Source organism: Manis javanica, chromosome 5 (genome assembly GCF_040802235.1).
Source record: "Manis javanica isolate MJ-LG chromosome 5, MJ_LKY, whole genome shotgun sequence".
NCBI classification, from domain to species: Eukaryota; Metazoa; Chordata; class Mammalia; order Pholidota; family Manidae; genus Manis; species Manis javanica.
The window spans coordinates 39,627,637-39,646,050 of NC_133160.1; the positions used below are offsets into that span (position 1 = coordinate 39,627,637).

Below are 18,414 nucleotides of genomic sequence, written 5' to 3' on the forward strand. Positions count from 1 at the left end.
AACTAATATCTATGGTCTTTTTTATATTTTTTATCCTATCGATGGATTTTGATACCTTCTTTAGAGATATTCTGAAATATTCTGAAAGATATTTGGCCTCATAAAATTTAATTAGTTTATTTCAAACCACACTTGGAATATTTAAACACAATGTCTGTTTAATGGCTCTCCAATTATTTTTTAGATTTTACAGTGTAAGAATTTTCACTTAAAGTATACAAAACTGCTTTCATTGAAAAAAAGCAGTATATATTGTTGCATGTTTGATTTAATCATTTCCTCCAGGACACAGTGCTTTAACAATTATGAAGAATAATAAAATTTCATTCTGTACAGAGCTCTCCGTGTCCTCTACACCCTGTTTTGCTCCATAGCACTGCACTACACCATTCAATGGAGAGTCCATTTCTTTCAACCTATTCACTATTTAAGTCTGGAGGGGAATAAGAAAGAGGATTACAGTTCCATTTGAAATGAGATGGAGAGTTGATGAGAGAGATACCAAAAGACTTCTAGCTGGCAGAAATTCCCAGGAAGGTCAAGAGTAGGGTAGATTGAAGAGGCAAAATGAATTTAAAATACATAGGCAGAGGAAGGGTATCTGTGAAGGCCCATGATCTATGATATTAGCTAGAACAAATAGGCAGATTTTCTTTTACAAAAGGGGGTATATTAAAACAAAACAAAACAAAACTCAAGGGGAAGTTTGAGAGTGATTTGCAGAAATCACATAGTAAGTGAGTTGTCCTTTGCTTCCCAGTCCACGAGGAAGCATTTTGTGTCTGTCCTCTGATGAGAAAGAGCACTGAGTTCCCAGAGTCAGGGAGGTACCACGTCAGGGAAGAAGAAGATGCAGTGTGGGTAACATCAGGGCTGGGTGAGGGCTGGAGGTGGGGGGTCTGTGGAGTGTAGGAGGCATCAACGCCATTTCAGCTGAATGAATGAAAGAAATACGTGTTAGGGAAAAGTGGAGGGAGGGAAAACTAAAGTTAGTCAAGAGGAATTCTGATTGCTTACTCGTTTGGAAATAAGATGCCTCCCAGAAGCTAGGAAGTAGCTCACAAGTGGTATTTCCTGGTGGATCAAGCAGAGGGCAGGGAGGAATTCCAGGCACTTAAGTCTGTTTTTCTCTCATGACCAGACCTGTACTTAACCTGAGAGGAGGTGCTCTTGTCTGAGACCAAGTTTGTCCTTCCATGCCTCACATTATATATAATACATACATATTATCATGCCAGAGGTGAAAGATTAAAGCTGAAAAAGATCATCCTTGTGTGCAAGAGACTTTCTTACTTCATGTTTACTTTCAAGATTTTTTTTTGTTTTGATTTTACAGCAAAACTACTTATGTAGCCAGAGTTCTAAGTTGCTGTGCCACCTGCATACCTGACATCACAGGATTTCACCTGAGGTCTGATTGTGCCCAGGGAGGCTTCACAGGCTCCAAATGCCTTCTTTTATCTTATACATCGAGAAGCCCATTCAAACGTTTAGGGTTCTGCCAACTTGGCAAGAAGAGTTGGGAAGCTTCCCATGCTGGGTTTCTTTCAGCATGAAGGTTTTGAAGTGGGTCTGAGTCTGTTGAGAGAAGTTGTGATAAATGCTGTGTGGAGTCCTTGTGAGGTCTTTTATTTGTTGACTGTAAGCTTTTCATCATTTGACATAAATGAGAAACATCATTCCTTTGCAAGGGTATTCTCTTTTTTTCTGTTTCTTTAAAGTTATCTTAGAGACTTTTCAGTTACCATATGAAAGCATAAATTCTCTGAGCCGATGCCTGATCTGACGGAGTAAAGATGCTTGGCGAAAGTTTAAACAGGTCCTAAACTGATAGGATTTAAATACTGTATGTAGTAATTGCTAATCAAAAAGACTTAAAACACCCCTTGCATTTTTTTTGTTCTTTAATCTCTTGTATGTTTTTCTCTAAGACTCAAAAATCATGAATTAAACAAATAAGGTAGAAACATATAGTTGTGTTAAATCTCCTATGTGCTTGACGCACTGATGAAAAGTTTTAAAGTTTACAGTAAGTCTGCAAATTGTAGGTGGGAGCTTACTTTACTACATAGCTTCTTATAAATGAAATTCCCAGGCAAAATAAAGAAATTACAGATAATTGCTTCATAAGTAAGAATACATACAAAATTTGCTAAATGCTAGGTTCTTGAGCATTTGCTAAATGCGAGGTATTTAATTGGGTATGTCTAGATTTCTTCTTATTAAATGAAATAACAAATAGTTTGTATGACTCTTTCATATGGACTGGTTATATACTTTGTGTCTCAATCTCTGTCTTCCTTAAATGTTCCTCTACAAGCCACCATTATGTTATTCCAGGTCTTAAGTGATAATACCATGCTTTTAAATTTCTTCTCCTATTTCTTAAAAAAAAGAAAGAAAACACTCCCCCAAATACTATGCTGTTTTAATTGTAACTTTTGAAACATTCTTATCTGTAACTTTCTCATCTAACTCATAACAATTATGGCCTTTATACTTTCCTAAATTCTATAAGGGATCTTTTCCTCCCACACCTTCATAAAGTGACTTCTTGCTTTTTTGTCACTTCCTGAACCAAAAGTAAGTTTCGTGCCTCAACATACCATGAGAGACTTAGATTCTGGGGCAGAGAAGTCTTGGCTCTCTCTGGGGACTAGGATAATATGACCTAGACATCTAATAATCCACTGAAATGTGAGCTCCTGTAAATAATGGAGAATTATCACCAAGAAGCAGCTTCTCAGCCAGATGACATATCCCAGTTTCTCTTGTGCCTTAATGGGCCTGTACCTAGTTTTCATAAATGGAATGTGAAGGAAAATGATGTGTGTCATTTCCAAGGCTGTTCGAAAGCAGGTGTAACTTCTCCGTGCTTTCATTCTCTCTATGCTGGCTGGTTGTAGAAGCCTCTGAGACCATAGGGCATGTCAGAGCCACGAGGTCGCAGGAGTATGAGTCTCTGCATCACCACAAGGAGGAAAGCTGTCCACCAACAAGAGACACTTACACTGGACTGCTGCACGAGCATGAAAGAAATGTCTGTTGTGTTACAGCACTAAATTTTTATAGCAGCTAATGTTACCTTTACTAACATGGGTGAAGACAATTTTCAGCTTGGTCTTCTTGGAGGGACCTCCTAATACTGTTGCCCCAAAAACCTGAATTGGAAAAGTCTGCTCTACCAAAGGACCTTGGTTATAATGGGTGCTCCACACATACTGACTACAAAATCTAGAATGGCTGCAGCTGGGACTTCTGTGGAACATTTTGCACTGTTTGCTAATATCTCTCTAGCAAATATGTTTGCTAAATAAATATCTGGGCAAGAGAGGGAAAGGACATTTGTAATTAATTTAATGTATTTGTAATTCATTTGACAATGATTGGCCAACTAGAAAAATAGTCTCCCAGTGTATTAGAAATGGTGAAAGAACTGCAAGTTAACTGAATCAGAAAGAAGTGCTCTCAAGAAGATGGAAGAACAGTGCTTAAGAAGAGCATCCAAAAATATTCTGTAACTGAAAAAAAATCAGAATGCTACCAAACTCAACAGAGGAGCTGAAAAAGAAAATAATCTTGGTGCTTATCATGCAGAATTAATATTATGGAGGAGCAAGTGAAATATTTCATAGTATCGTGCAAAAATAGAAATAAGGTAATTTAATTATAGAATTTTGAAAAACTGAAATATATATGAAAAGAAAAGTGCAAATTTTTAAGACTCTTTAAGCATCTGAGTATCCTGTTTTGCTTAAGAAATATTCATCACATCAGAATTCTTAAAATAATTTTATTTCCTAATGTTATTTTCTAGCATTTTTTAAAAATATAATTTTATTTATTTTATTGTTTGAAATGAAAGTATGACTTAATTTTTCACGAATGCCAACTATCAGTGCCATTTAACAAATAAAGTATCCTTTCTCACTGATTTGCATTGCAACTTTCCTCATATATTTCATTTCTAGGTACATATTTTCTGGACTTTATTCTTTTTCACTGGTATTTTGTCTATTCCAGTAGCCACTTCATGCTATCTGGATTATGACACCTTTATAGACTGTTTAAATATCAGATGAGGAAAGTGCTGTTTCAGTGTTCCTTCTTTTTCCCTTTGTGAACATTGTCAGTATCATATAAATTTTAAAATCATTTGCCATTTCACCACCATCAAAATAAACACTGAATTGTAATTGTAACTCTGTTTTTCAATTCTTTCTTTTAATGACTTTAAAGTTCTGTTTGTGAAGATACTGTATATTGTGAATTTACTTTACATATTTTATAGTTTATATTGTTGCTGCAAATAGGATTTACTTTGTCCATATCTACTAATAATTGGTTATTATTGCTTTAATGAAATACTATTGGCTTTTTTGTGTGTGTGTTTATTTGGATCCAGCTCATATATTGAATTCTCTTATTAAATCTACTTGTTTCTTAAATATAAAATAGATATTTTGTTTCTTTTCTTCTCAATACTCTTATCAATCATAATTTGGGAGTCTTTTTCATTAGCTAGAGTGTCAAAGGTAATGTTGAAACAATTGTGGTGAAGTGGCAGCCCCTATTTTCTTTATTGAATGGAAATGGCTTCAGTGTTCATGATATCTGATGTTCACTGTTGAATTTTGTAAATAGTCTTTAAGATTAATTCTGTCTTCCCTATTTTAATTAGAGTTTTATTTAAGATGGCTGCTGAATATTATTAAATGCCTTTTAGGTGTTTATCCTGGAATCCAAGAGAAAAGCCAAGGAGAAAGGAAGGAGTGGCACTTCACATAAAACTATAGCGCCTGGTTCCTGCCCTTGTGAAACATTTAGCAAGTGAGGGAGTTTAAACCAAAGCATTTATATCAGCACTCCATAGCATATTGTTCATATGAAATTATGCAGTTAAGAGAGGAAGTGCGGATATGAATGAGGTCTGGACTTTACAGGAAAGACTCCTTGAAGAATGGCAATCCCTGAAGATGGAACAAGATAGGACAGGCTTATTCACGAACTTACAAAAGCAGGGAAAAGAATAAAGAACTGAAACTTGTGTATATGAAGTGGTTAAAAAATTACTCAGCCTCTGGAAATGAAAATTAGAGTGATTTACAGTATATGAATATAATACAGAAGATAATTTGGTCCACTTCACTAGAGAGAGATCAGAGAGATGACTAAGCTATTAAGTAAATGCAACAAAATCATAGCAATGTGAATTGTTAACAACTGGAATGTTTTACCCTAAAAGCAGTTCATTTCATTTCTAGAAACTTTCCCATTTTGCTACTTGAAGGCGAAAATGAGGAAACATTTTCTGGAGCTGAGATTCATTGATTTTATGGAATATATTCACGTAATAAAGTAATGGTTCGGCTAGTCAGTGATCCATTTATTCCTGAAATCCTCAACACGGTAGGGAATGAAGAGCTCAGATTCTGTAGGTAGGCTGTTAGAACCTAAAACACTGTAGAAGTACGTAAACTAGAGACTTCTTTTAAAAGATGGCAGAGTATAAAGTCAATTTATATGCACTACCTTCTTTTGAAACCCAACAAAAACAACACAAAAGAAAGAAAACCCCAGAAAAGTTAGGGCATTTACTGTGATTTGCTATTCCTGAATTCTTTATTTTTATTAACCTCTAAAATGGCTGGATTTTATCACTGTAAAAAGAACTGTACTACTTGAGTTCTCTCTTGCTCCATTTGTAGCTTCTTTTCCAGCTGAGTTGAACTACGTTTATTTATCAGAATTGGCATGCTATAGTCTACAAACTTCTCCACACGTCCAGCTCTCACCACCCGCCCCCATCCACCATCTTCCCCTGTGATTACCCACTCTTTTCCACTCAGCTCAGCATCGCTTACTTTGTATGACCTTTCCTGGCCTCCACATGCAGAGCTGGCTCTTCTCCCTTTTTCTGATCCGTTGTGCCTCCCCTTTCCTTGTCTCCCATCTGTAATGATATGCTTTTGCTTTGTTTTGTCTTGTCCTCTTTGTGGGCCTTTTTGCGATCTGTAGCTCCTCTATCCACTCTCTTCTCCAGAAATTCCTTTCCTCAGTCACTTAAGTAGGTGACATTAGCACCAGACACACACACAACACACACACACACACACATACACTGCAGGTTAGGTTTCACTGAAGATTTCCTGAAGAGTCATGATAAAGGATTAACATCATATAATACAAGGCAGAGAGTTAATACCGGTGGGTTGGTTACTTCCATTTTTACTCAATCAGACCTATCTAATGTTTCCTTTCTCATAATATCACCTATTCCATATATATTGTAAAACATGCCCTTTGTCACCCCAAACAAGTTAGTTGTTACTTTCAACTTTCATAAAACTACTCACTAGAGCAGAAGCCTCCGTTGTTTCTAAACATCTTTGGGTGCCACTTCCCTGGCCTCAGGTTGCTTATCAATCTTCACTTCTTGAAAACTCATCTTTTTTTTGAAGCCAGTGAATGGAAACAGAGGATTGAGCTGTTCATAATAGCTAACATTTATAGTTAGCTTACTGTATGACAGGCACTATACTAAGTGCCTTTTATATACATGTAAATAAAATTCTCTTAATATCCCCATACCTACAGGTCTGTCTCTTATAGAAGACAGTGAGCATTTTCACAGTGATGACTGTATATTATTTTTCTCTGTATTCTTAATACCGAGCAACATACTTGGCACATAGTATGCACCCTTTAAAAGCTTGCTGGGGGCATAAAGACAGTATATGCAATGCAGTTGGTGGTGAGAAAAATCAGCCTATTCACAATACTCTTAGTCACAATTCTATTTCTGGATTTGTTTTTGTTTTCATCTCACCATGGTTTTCCTCTGCTAATTCACCCTTGTGATCAATACAGGCCCTGGTTGTCACTCTAATATCCCTAGATATTGCCAGTTCTTATATTCTGACAGCTACTTATTCCATAGGAAATCTTTTAATCAGTATTCTCTTTGTTTACACTGAAATGGTTTATACTTCTGACACATCCCTTTTCACAAGATTGAGTGGATAGGAGGCTGCATACCCTGCCAGTGTAGACAGGTCAGGGGTTTCAGTCTGTACTTGGTGCATCTCTACAGGCTTAATGAAGCCCCCTCACAGGCCACTGAGATCAAAGAGTAGACAAGGCTCCTGCCCCCTACTCTAGTTCTAATCAGAGCAACCCTGCTTCTGTCTGTTTTATGTATTCATTTTTGGGGTGAAATGCAATATAAATGATATATTTGAAAACCACTGGATTAAAAAAAATCCTAGAGAAATACACAGGTCAGAATCCTACTATTCTTTTACAAATATCAATACAGTCACATAAATAATGTAAATAGTCACATAGTGACTCAACTAATGCAGCCTTAACATTGGAAGGCTGGAACAGTGTGATCTATTTCTCAAAACAAAACAAAACAAAACAAAAACACCTTCTCTCTCAAAACTCTCAATAAAAAAGGGCCAAAATCAGAAACATGCATGAGGAGAACTTTCTAGACCAGTTAGTCACACAGCAATCCAAAAGGAAGTTCTTTTCCATGGGTTTGAGAAGCTGGTAGTAGTCTAGTTGGGGACCATCTGGAGTTAAGCACCACTATGCTTTTGGACTTGTCTCTGCAGTTCCTCATTGGGGCCAGAGGCCTTCAGTCTGTGCTACAGAAATTGCCCTTCCTTCTTTGTGGAGCTTCTAATTCACTCTATCTCCAACAGGCCTTTTGTCTTTTTGAAATTCCCTCTCCTTGTCCCCAGCCAATTTTATCTTTTCTCTGGCCTTTGGCCCAGGTGGCCAGTCATTAATTTACTTGGATGGGATTAAGGAGGTTTTCTGGTCCATTCTACTGATAAAGGCAGTTTAAAAGCCCACCCTCAAGGTTTCAACTTCAAACTAGGAAGCTGGAAGGCCCTACCTTACAAGCTCACTGAGGTCAGGGGTTTTGGTCTGTTTTAGTCATAGATGTTTCCTTACCTCCTAAAGCAGTGTTTGGTGATTTGTAGGCATTCACTTCTCTAGGAGGTAAGACTGAATGAATGAATGAATGAATGAAGAAAATATCCGTGACACAGACTTTTTATATTACCAAGACTGAATGTTTGTTTGGCATATCCCTCTGTGTGCTATTAATTATGCTAAAAAGATTTCTATGCTTTTAGTAATATTATAGAAGACTATCTTTTATATCCTTTTTTTATCCTTCAGTCCACTGAAAAATGTAATACATAGGTTCCTTCCAGAAATTTACTAACTTATGCTTTCTGGGTGCTCCCAAATTGTGTAATGAGATTTAATTCTGTGTCTTTAGACACTGTATTTGAGCATTTATGTCTAAATATATTTATGTATTCACAAGAGTTGAGAAGCTAGTTTTAATGGTTCCCCTTTGCTTCCTACAGTTGCCTTCAGAGCATTCTCTTTTTGTCAAAGGCCTGAGAATAGGCCAATCTCACTGTTAGAGGCTTGGTGATCTAGGTATTACTCTTGATCAAATGCAAATAAAATCATGATTGCTAAAATATCCTTAGTTCTTCTGTAAGGTTGATGGAATGTGCTCTACAGGTTATATCTAGGTTATAGAATTTATTTAAAATATGAAAGGGAGTGGTGTTTATAATTACATTGGGTCATAAGTCATAAACCAGGACATATAGTCACTCTGTTATGGCAGAAATCTCTTGTTGGAAAAGTCTATTTCCAATTTATTTCACCAAATATGGTGAACTTGTTTCAGAACTCCTCTTTGGGTTAGTCTGTCACCATAAGGTTTCACTTTTCTAACCCACCAGTATCCTTTCTAATATAACTATGCAGTCTAAATTCACACACCCCTTCATATTGTTCATATTCTTAACTACATTCTTCATTTTAGCTTCCAAAGTTGGCTTGGGCTCTAAAGATGCCCTATGCTTCTCTTGAAAAGAAAGCAGCTGACTGGACTAATGGAGGTTTTCTTTTCCAATTTATCTTAGTAAATTTGAATTTCATTCTCACTTTGTTCGAATGACAAATGTGGACTTGTGGTGGCAGGGCAGGAACAACAGGAAAAAAGGGAAGGATAAGAACCGGAGGATGCCCACTGTCTAGGAACACGTGACTACACGTCACATTCGTGCTTTGGTGGCCAGCCTGCTTTACCTCTGACTCCATGCTCCTTGATTGCCTCCAGGATCCCACTAAAAGGGAGAGGGAGGTCCTATTTAGAATACTCTCCCCTGTTCTTACTTCAGCCCCTTTACTGATGCTCCTTGAGTCCTTGACCTCTCATTAGCTTCCGCAGCTCTTCTTCCTGGTCAAGGGGCTTCTGTATGGCTTCTCATGGCAGCCCCTTCTTCTGCTTCCTCACATGCTTCACACTCTCCCTTGTTCTTACCTTCCAATAACTTCCTCACCATGCTAGGGGTGAAAGCTTGGAGCTTGGAAAACCCTGTTCTCATTGTTTTATAGATGAGAGTTTGAGGTTGGGAAGAGTTCTGATTTTCTTTTTTTATATCAGCAATGCAGATAGAGAAGATGTGGTCTTGGCACCTTAGGTTAGGTTTCTGAAGTGATTTTCTCATGGAAACTCCTTTGTGACTGGCCATTTGGTTCTAGAATACTACTTGTAGTACGCTTCAGGTATATTGGTGTTTAAAAAGACATTCGTGTGTCAAACTATTCACCAACTATAACAATATTTTTATACAAAAATCTCAGGTCAGCTCTCTAAAGTTGCTTATCCCCAAATCCAAATTTGGGGATGTAGTCTGTTTAAAATTAAGTCTATCTACACTGTTTATTGGTTGCCATTTGAACACATTAATTTCTGAGATGTTGAAAATTAGCAACATTAATGATAGTGATGATCATGAATGTTAATTAAGCATCCACCATGTAGCAGGTCTGTGCCAGTCACTCTGTCATTATTTCTAGAACCACACTGTAATGCAAGTCTTATTTCCATCTTACAGATAAAAGTGAGGCACAGAGATGAAAAGTGAGGTACTTAAAGTTGTACAATGAGTAAATGGCAAAGCTAAGCTTCATGTCCAAGCTTGCCAGACTCTATAATTGACATCTGTCTGACAAGCCATATGGTCGCCTATGCCTGGCCGTATTTTACCACATTGGTGTGTGTGTTTTGAGTTATGAACAATTTTCAGGGGTGCCATACCCTACTCTGCATTTTTTAATGGCATTTAGGCATGTTAATGAGGACAGTTGGATGCTGAAGCACTTAGAATAACTTTTTTAGATCATTTGCATTTACAAAGAGCAGCAAATGAAAATGTCAAATATACCATATATTCACATTAATTTCAAGTTGCCTTTATGTTCTCCCCCTCATCCTCCTGGTTTTCTACTCAGTGGAGTCAACAGCTATTGAATTCCATGTTGATGACCAGGCTAAATCTACCCCTTTTATTTTCATGCTCCCTGAAGTTTGGACGGAGTAGGGAGGTAGCTGGTGGGAAGAAACCTTTATCACAAAATTGATTTCTAAGAACAGGACAGTGAGGGAGACTGATGTGAGGTTGCTGATTAAGAAACAGCAACAACTTTCTACCATCATGAGGGCTGTAATCAAATACCTCACATAGCTTGGAGTACAGCGGTGCAATGAAAATCAGCAGAATGGCTGACATCAGCAGTTCTCATGACTCTCTCAACCTGATTGTGACTCTGTGGAACTTAAATTGCCGAGAAAATACATTATTTTTTACACTGTATCTAAATCGTGGTTCCCTTTCTTGGTGTCTTTCTTTTTTCTGTTTGTCACTTAACATGAGTTGGGGAAAATGACACAAATTCTGGCATTGCAAAAGATCTATTTTGAGAGCCTACTGACTATATGAAGATCCGGGGTTATCTTTCAGAATTTCATTTACATTCTGCCTATTCACAGTTTTACTTAAAAAAAAAAAAAAAGCCTTACTAAAATCAAGGGAGCCATCTTGTCTGTATGCTTCAAATGAAGCTGTCAACTATTGTTAGTGTTTTGTTTGGAATTTTCTCTTCACCGACAGAAAGTCTTTCAAGTTTGATTTATGTTTATTTTCAGATTGCAATTTTGAGTTCACCCTTTCACAAACACCAACAACACTCCTTTCACCTGCTAGTTTTCCAGAATATGCTTACAAACAACCCCGACTGCATAGGCATCAAAAAAACAAAGCAAAACAGGTTTCTAGTGAACAACTTGAAAACCACAAATAAAATATACACCAATGGATTATACTAACATTATAGGAAAATATGCTGATATACCATTTCTGTAGAGAGAATGCTCTGGAGACAATGACTCACACTGCATTCTGAAATCATAAATTTCAGCAGTTTCATTTTCTGTGATTTACATTAAAATAGCTGAGAAAGTACATGTTTGAAAAACTATTTCTTAATGATCTGTTAGACACATCCCAAAATATCCTAATGTTTTTCACACTTGGTTCGACTGAGTCTGTTAGGTTTGATGACACACTATTCTGAATTAAGTGAATGCCTTTAAATTTAGTATTATTTTCCATGTACACTTAGGGGGCAATTATCCCAATCATTATGGTTTAGGAAAAAAAAGGGCTAATTAAATAAGTGTCTTCAGGAAAGTTGAGTAAAATAGGTGACCTGGTTCACCAAGAAGAGACTTGATTCAAGAGAAATGGGTGAGGCTCCTCTAGTCTGGCCTTTCTCATTTCCATCCCCAGTAGCTATCAGTATAATACAAAGTAACATTTTATATGACCATATTTAATTGTAATGTAAGATAAAGTCTGACCTTTAATGAGCCTTTGAGCCCATACAGAATAAAGTCTATATTTTTTAACATGGCATATAAAGTTTGTGATCTAGCCCCTGCCTGACTTTTATAGCCTCTTTGTTACTACTGTCTGTCTAGTATATTTAGCAACCTGAGCTGCTAATATTCCCTCCCTTATCCCCAGCTCTTTCTTACCCCTTTGCCCTTGTTAAGCCAACTCTTTTCTCTGAGATTCCTTTTATCATTCCAATACCTCTTCATCTCACTTGTGGATTATTTCAACAGTCAGTTGATCTTATATTGTCCAGAAAAACAGATGTTGACTGTTGCTCAAGATATGTTGGGCCCACGTCTTTGATCCAATAGTACGTAATGACAGAACAGTATGACAGGCTTCTGGTAAATCTTGTTTTTGTGCCATCTTATTTAACCTCTACACTAAACCTGTGAGATAGGTCTATGAGGATTGATCATACAATAACAAGAGTGCAGATTAGGTACTGGTTTTTCAGTGACTTTCCCTCTTCTGCCTTTATCTGCCATGTATAACTAGACCCAGGGAAGCAGTAAATTTTGATTAGTTGTAATCAATTATGCTTATTTGGTCCTCAGTTTGGGTGCCTGCTCAGGAAAGAGCATATAATGCAGTTGTGGCTGAGAGATCAATCCTGGAACTATCAGCTAGGGCGTCCATACTGGAGACATGAGATACTTTATATGGTGGCATTTTACACACTGAAGAAGTGTTATATTAGTTTTAGGCTGCAGGTAACAGAAGACTCTGAAGATTAATAATAAGACTTTATTATTGTGTCTAACAGATCAATAAGAAGACTTTTTTTATCTCCCATCACAATTCCAGAGGTGCAGCTATTCTGGGATTAGTTAATTCAGTTCAAAGATCCAATTCTCCTCTTATTTTTCTGCCCTGCAGCCCTTAACATGTCCTTTATCTTCAGATTTGTCAATTCATGCTTGTGATACGCAACTTCTAGATCACTTTCTTACATAACGTAAAGGCTAAGGGAGAATGTGGCTCCTCTTTATGTCCTTTTTGAAGATCATCACTTTAAAAAATTTGAATGCAAGTAGTTTACTTGGAAGGTAGAGAAGAATGGAAAGTGATACAGGGAGACAGGAAAGAGATGCATTACCAAACCAGTCACAACTGTGGATGACAGAAGCTTAATGCCATACGAACACTTTGGGAAATAGTGTAGAATTAGTCTTAGTTATCCCACAAGGACAGTAAGGGAGCTGGGGTATTTGTACCCCCACTTATATCAGTTACGTTTTGAGAAACTCAAGAGAGTGTGTTAATGTCCTCAGGCACCTTGTGATTTGGCTTTTGTAGCTTTAGAGATGCTGTCAGGTAGAGGAGAGACAAAGATATTGAAAATTAGAAGTCTCAAGGAAGTGATGAAGCTCCAGGGATATGGACTGAAGGCCAACAGTAACTGCCACATTCTCTATGTCCACAAAGCAGTATAAAGAACAGGAATGTTAGAGAGCTTGCAAAACTATTGGGAATTGTCTTGTCAGAAAGGGCAAGGAGGCTCTTCCATATTTTTTACTTAGGTCGCAGAAGGGGTTATTTCTAAAACTGTGTGATTTGTGTCTGATTTATAATGAGTTATTTCCCTGCACACTCAGGTATTCTGGCAAAATAAAATTGATTTTAATAGCTCTAAAACTAGATGTTTTCACCTGTAAGGTTTGTTTTGATCCTTACTTAGAACAGCTTAAGAGTTGAAATCTTACATTAAAAATCTTTGCTATAATTGTTAGCTGAGTATATTTTGATGTTATGGTGTTGATATAAATGCTGGTATCCTTCCACCTTCCAACTTAAGTGCACTGAAATGTAATTTAGCTTCATTTTTTGAGTGTGTATTTAATTTTCTCATTCATGCCATACACAAAATAATGTCAATTAATTATTAAATCTAAAGTAAGATAATCATTGTTCAAATCTGCAGGCTCTGCCTCATTTAACTCCTGTAAATATCACATTCTAGTAAATCAAATTTGTGTATCCCAGTAGCAAAATGTTGTTGATAATAATAGAATAGTCATTGTGTACTCTTAACCTGGAGAGGTATTCTCTAAACTGGATTTTCTGTTATTTTCTCCTTTTATTTTGCCAAGAATACAAAGCAGTTAGTCAAAGCTATATGAAGAGCTCTAGAAATCATTTTATTTTCCATTTGTAGTTTGGGGACAAGGGAAGGTGAGAACAGGGGATATGGAAAAGCATAATGGGTTAAATGATGTGCCCTCAAAACAATTTGTCTTCTGGAACCTATGAAGGTGACCTTGTTTGGAGAAAGTGTCTTTATAAATGTAATTAAGTTAGGGATCCGGAGATGAGATCATTCTGGAATAGGGTGGGCCAAAAGTCAGAGGGAAGTTTGAGACACGAAGATACATAGGAGAGGTGACTATGTGAAGAGGGAAATGGAAACAGGAGCCATGGAGCCCCACTGTCAAGGAATGTCTGGAGCCACCACAAGCTGCAAAAAGCAAGGGAGGATTGTCTCCTAGTGCCTTCTGAGCAACATGGCCCTGCTAACAGGCTTCTGGCTGCCAGAATGGCCTGTTTTAGTTTGACCACATTCTCTCAGCTGTAGTCCTCTGAGTGAAATGGTAACTGAACAACTCTGAGAAGTTAGTGATCTGCCCCAGCCATGGCCATAGGGCCAGACAGAGAGCCACCAGTTCACAGGAGGGGCCACCTCTGTGAGGGGAAGTTTTGGATCTTACTCAAGCCTCTAAAAAGAGTAGCAAGTCCTATGGAAAGGTGTATCTATCTTCTCACCCCAGATTTCCTCTTTGGAAACTTGCCTTGTAAAAGTCATGCCTTAATTTGCTTATTAAAAGTTCTTTTCAGTCCTCTACATTCACTGTGTGGACACATTCCAGTAAGGTTTTGTTGTTTCTTTACTATACAATGATTTCAGTTTGTGTTCATTATAGATTCACTCATTTCTTTATTGAATGAGCCTGACTCTTATTCTCAAGGACAGCACTGCATACTGATTTTAATATCCAGGGTTTCTAAGAATCATAGCTTTGACATTTAGTGTACCTAATAAATTTTCATAGCTAATAAGATGTTTAGTATAAAATTTGTGCAATATTAAGAACCATTACTTAGTATTGCATAAGTGCATGTACTGTGTGATTGAGGTAATTTATAGTCATTTAATATTTAGGCAAGTTGTTTTTTATCAGTAGGTTTTTTAGTTTTTTTTTTTTCTAATGCCTTTCCTCTTAGTTAAGAGAGCAAATGCTTCATGTGTGGTGACATGGAGATCTGATGCTCAAATACATGCCAGTGGCATTTTCTTAGAATGTCAGTCACTTTATCTCTGCTTAAACTTGCTGCATATACTGCTTAGAATACTGAATTATTTATGTGGACTTGGTGTTTTGGGTGTGGTTGACATATCATAATTAGGCCTTTGTAGCAGAGATTGCAGATGTTTGCCAAGCTTGTGGTGTTTGCTATACCTTCTGTCTCATGTGAAGGAACAAAAAATGTTAGGTTATATTTAATCTGTAAGAGGCAGTCACATGAGTAAGGGTTATAATTTGTTGATTTTTAAGACTTACAAATTTTAGGAAAATAAATTAGGTAACTGCTGGTTTTAACTTTATAGTGGGCGAGGTAGTGAACAATTTGATCTTGGAAAAAGAAAAAGAGAATGTAGAAAGAAAAGTAACAGGTGCCTTTATCCCTCATCCCTAAACATCTGGTCATGTTATGAGATTCTTATACCTTTAACCCTAAATAGTAGTGTTATAAAACCCTCATACCCTGTTCTTTTTCACTAGAATAATTAGTCATTTTCTTTCCAAATATTTTTAATAGCAGCCCAAGTAGAGTCATATTTTGCCTTACTTATAGTCAGAGAGTAAAGAATTTAAGTTGAAAGTCTCCTTACCTATATGAGCATTCACTTTTTGGATACAGTTTGTTGTATCTATATCTATCTATGTATTTATATATATATGTGCGTGTGTGTGTGTGTGTGTGTGTGTGTGTGTGTATGTATGTATATATATATATATACAAGATAGCTTGAAACAATAACAACTGTGTTTAACTTCTTAAATGTTCCATGTACCAATTTGATGGTAATCCCTGTGAAATTTGTTCTTCCTCTGCAGAAGAGATGCTCTTTACAACTCACTATCTATTTTTTCAGCAAATACCAGTTGAAAAAGCAGGAAATCCAGGTTCCCTTTTTAAAAATCTAAATTGTCAGTTTCTTGAGGATTGCATGGAGATCCAGTAGAGAAATCCTTAAACTAGGAAGGGCAGCACTGTCTGATCAGAGCATAGCTTTTACCTGAAGGGTAATTTTATCCTCAGATTGAATGGTAAGCAAAAAGGAACTGAACAATAAAGACCAGATGGGGAATTGAGTAGCTTTCCAGATCTTATGTTTAAATTTGTATTCTTTGGTTTGTTTTGTTTCAAATGTGATTAATTTTGAGAATCAAAGATATGCTGATATTGAAATATAAGCATAAATATAATATGTTCTCACTTTTTCTTTTATCCATTCTCCTGTTTCCTCCATTGATATAAAATTTGATTGAAATATATAGAAGAAGCAATTTCTCTACTTACTAATGGGCATTATATATGACTGGGGAGCCAATGGATAACAGTATTGATCAATAATATCTTCATATATATATATATACATATATATATATATATATATACTATGTATACATATATAGACATACTTTAGATGTGCATGGAGATTGCCTTATACTTATTCTTTCAGTATACATTTATTGAGCACGTGCTTTGTGCTAGGCCCTCAAAGTCAAAAATAATTAAAATAATACTTTCACTCTCAAGAGTTGTGGACATAATTGATAGAACAGAGGGGAGAGAGAGTTTCTGAACAGATAAATAAAAGCAAATTAACAAATAGAGCAATGAGATATATTCTGTTGTCCTGGAGACAAAATTAGGGCCAATGGATGAAAGAGGCAAGGAGGCTGGTTTGACTTACTGTCAGGAAGAGCTTGTTAATAACCAAAGCCAGCAAAAAAATAAAATGATAGGCTTTGGGAGCAAGTGAGTACCTCTTTGAAATATTTAAGCAGAGACTGAATGATTTTATCTCAGAGGAGTATTGCATTGGTTTGGAAGTTTAAAGGAAACTCCAATGTCTCCAGAATTTAGGATTAAGTCACTAGTGGATGAGTTAGGCATCTTTATAAAAGTTATCTTCTTATTCTAGGAGCCCTGTCAAAGATGTGGGCATTACTTTAATAAGATGTCTGGAGAGCTGTGGCTTAAAAGTCACCAAAATCTTGAATAAATAGTGAAGAAGAAGCAAGGCAGAATTAATTATGCAGTGAAATCTCCCCAGCATCTTCTCTTTGGTGCTGTGACTTTACCAAGACCCTCTCTTTCCTTGGATTGGATGGCCAAGTAGTACTCAAATAATTTGTAACAACAAGCTTAAGTGTGTTGAATTGGACATGACCTATTGTATCCTAAGAAGGTATTCCACAGTTGAATTTCTGGGAGATTTCATTAATTCACAGCATATCTATCTTTATAGATAGAAAGTATTAAAGATAGTGGTAGTGTCATTAACTTTGTTTATGGAGTAGTGTTTGCTTGTTAGAATGTATGAAATAGATTAAATTTATTAGAAATATCCCTCTTGATTAGAAAAACACATCATGTGTTTTTCACAATATGATGTGAGATAAACACATCATGGTTTCACAAAGTAAAAGCTGGGATATGGCAATTTTTTAAAAATAAGGTATTATTGACATACAATCTTATGAAGGTATCACATGAGCAACATTGTGGTTTCAACATTCACCCATATCATAAGTCCCCCCCACCCTACTGCAATCACTGTCCATCAGCATAATAAGATGCTATAGAGTCATTACTTGTCTTCTCCATGCTATACTGCCTTCCCCATGACCTACCTTTATTGTGAGTGCTAATCATAATGCCCCTAAATCTCCTTCATGCTCCCTCCCCACCTTTCTCCCCAACCCCTTTCCTTTAGTAACCATTAGTCCCTTCTTGGAGTCTGTGAGTCTGCTGCTGTTTTGTTCCCTCAGTTTTGCTTTGTTGTTATACTCCACAAATGAGAGAAATCATTTGGTATTTGTCTTTCTCTGCCTGGTGTATTTCACTGAGCATAATACCTTCTCACTCCATCCATGTTGTTGCAAATGATGGGATTTGTTTCCTTCTTATGACAATAATATTCCATTGTGTATATGTACCACCTCTTCTCTATCCATTCATCTACTGATGGACACTTAAGTTCCTTCCAAATCTTGGCTATTATAAATAGAGCTGCAATAAACATACAAGTGCATATATATTTTTGAATCAGCAATCTTGTTTTCTACAAGTAAATTCCTAGTAGTGAAATTACTGGGTCAAATGGTATTTCTATTTTTAGTTTTTTGAGGAACCACCATATTGCTTTCTATAATGGTTGAACTAATTTACATTCCCACCAGCAGTGTAGGAGGGTTCCCCTTTCTCCACATCCTCACCAGCATTTGTTGTTCCTTGTCTTTTGGATGTTGGCCATCCTAACTGGTGTGAGGTGATATCTCATTGTGGTTTTAATTTGCATTTCTCTGATGATTAGCTATGTGAAGCATATTTTCAT

The 18,414-nt window shown here is 36.6% G+C and overlaps 1 protein-coding gene across 3 annotated transcripts in view; it reads left to right on the forward strand.

The window, feature by feature from the left end:
- MACROD2 (mono-ADP ribosylhydrolase 2) overlaps positions 1 to 18,414 on the forward strand; it is a 1,939,939-nt gene that overhangs the window by 511,588 nt on the left and 1,409,937 nt on the right. The window lies entirely within an intron of this gene.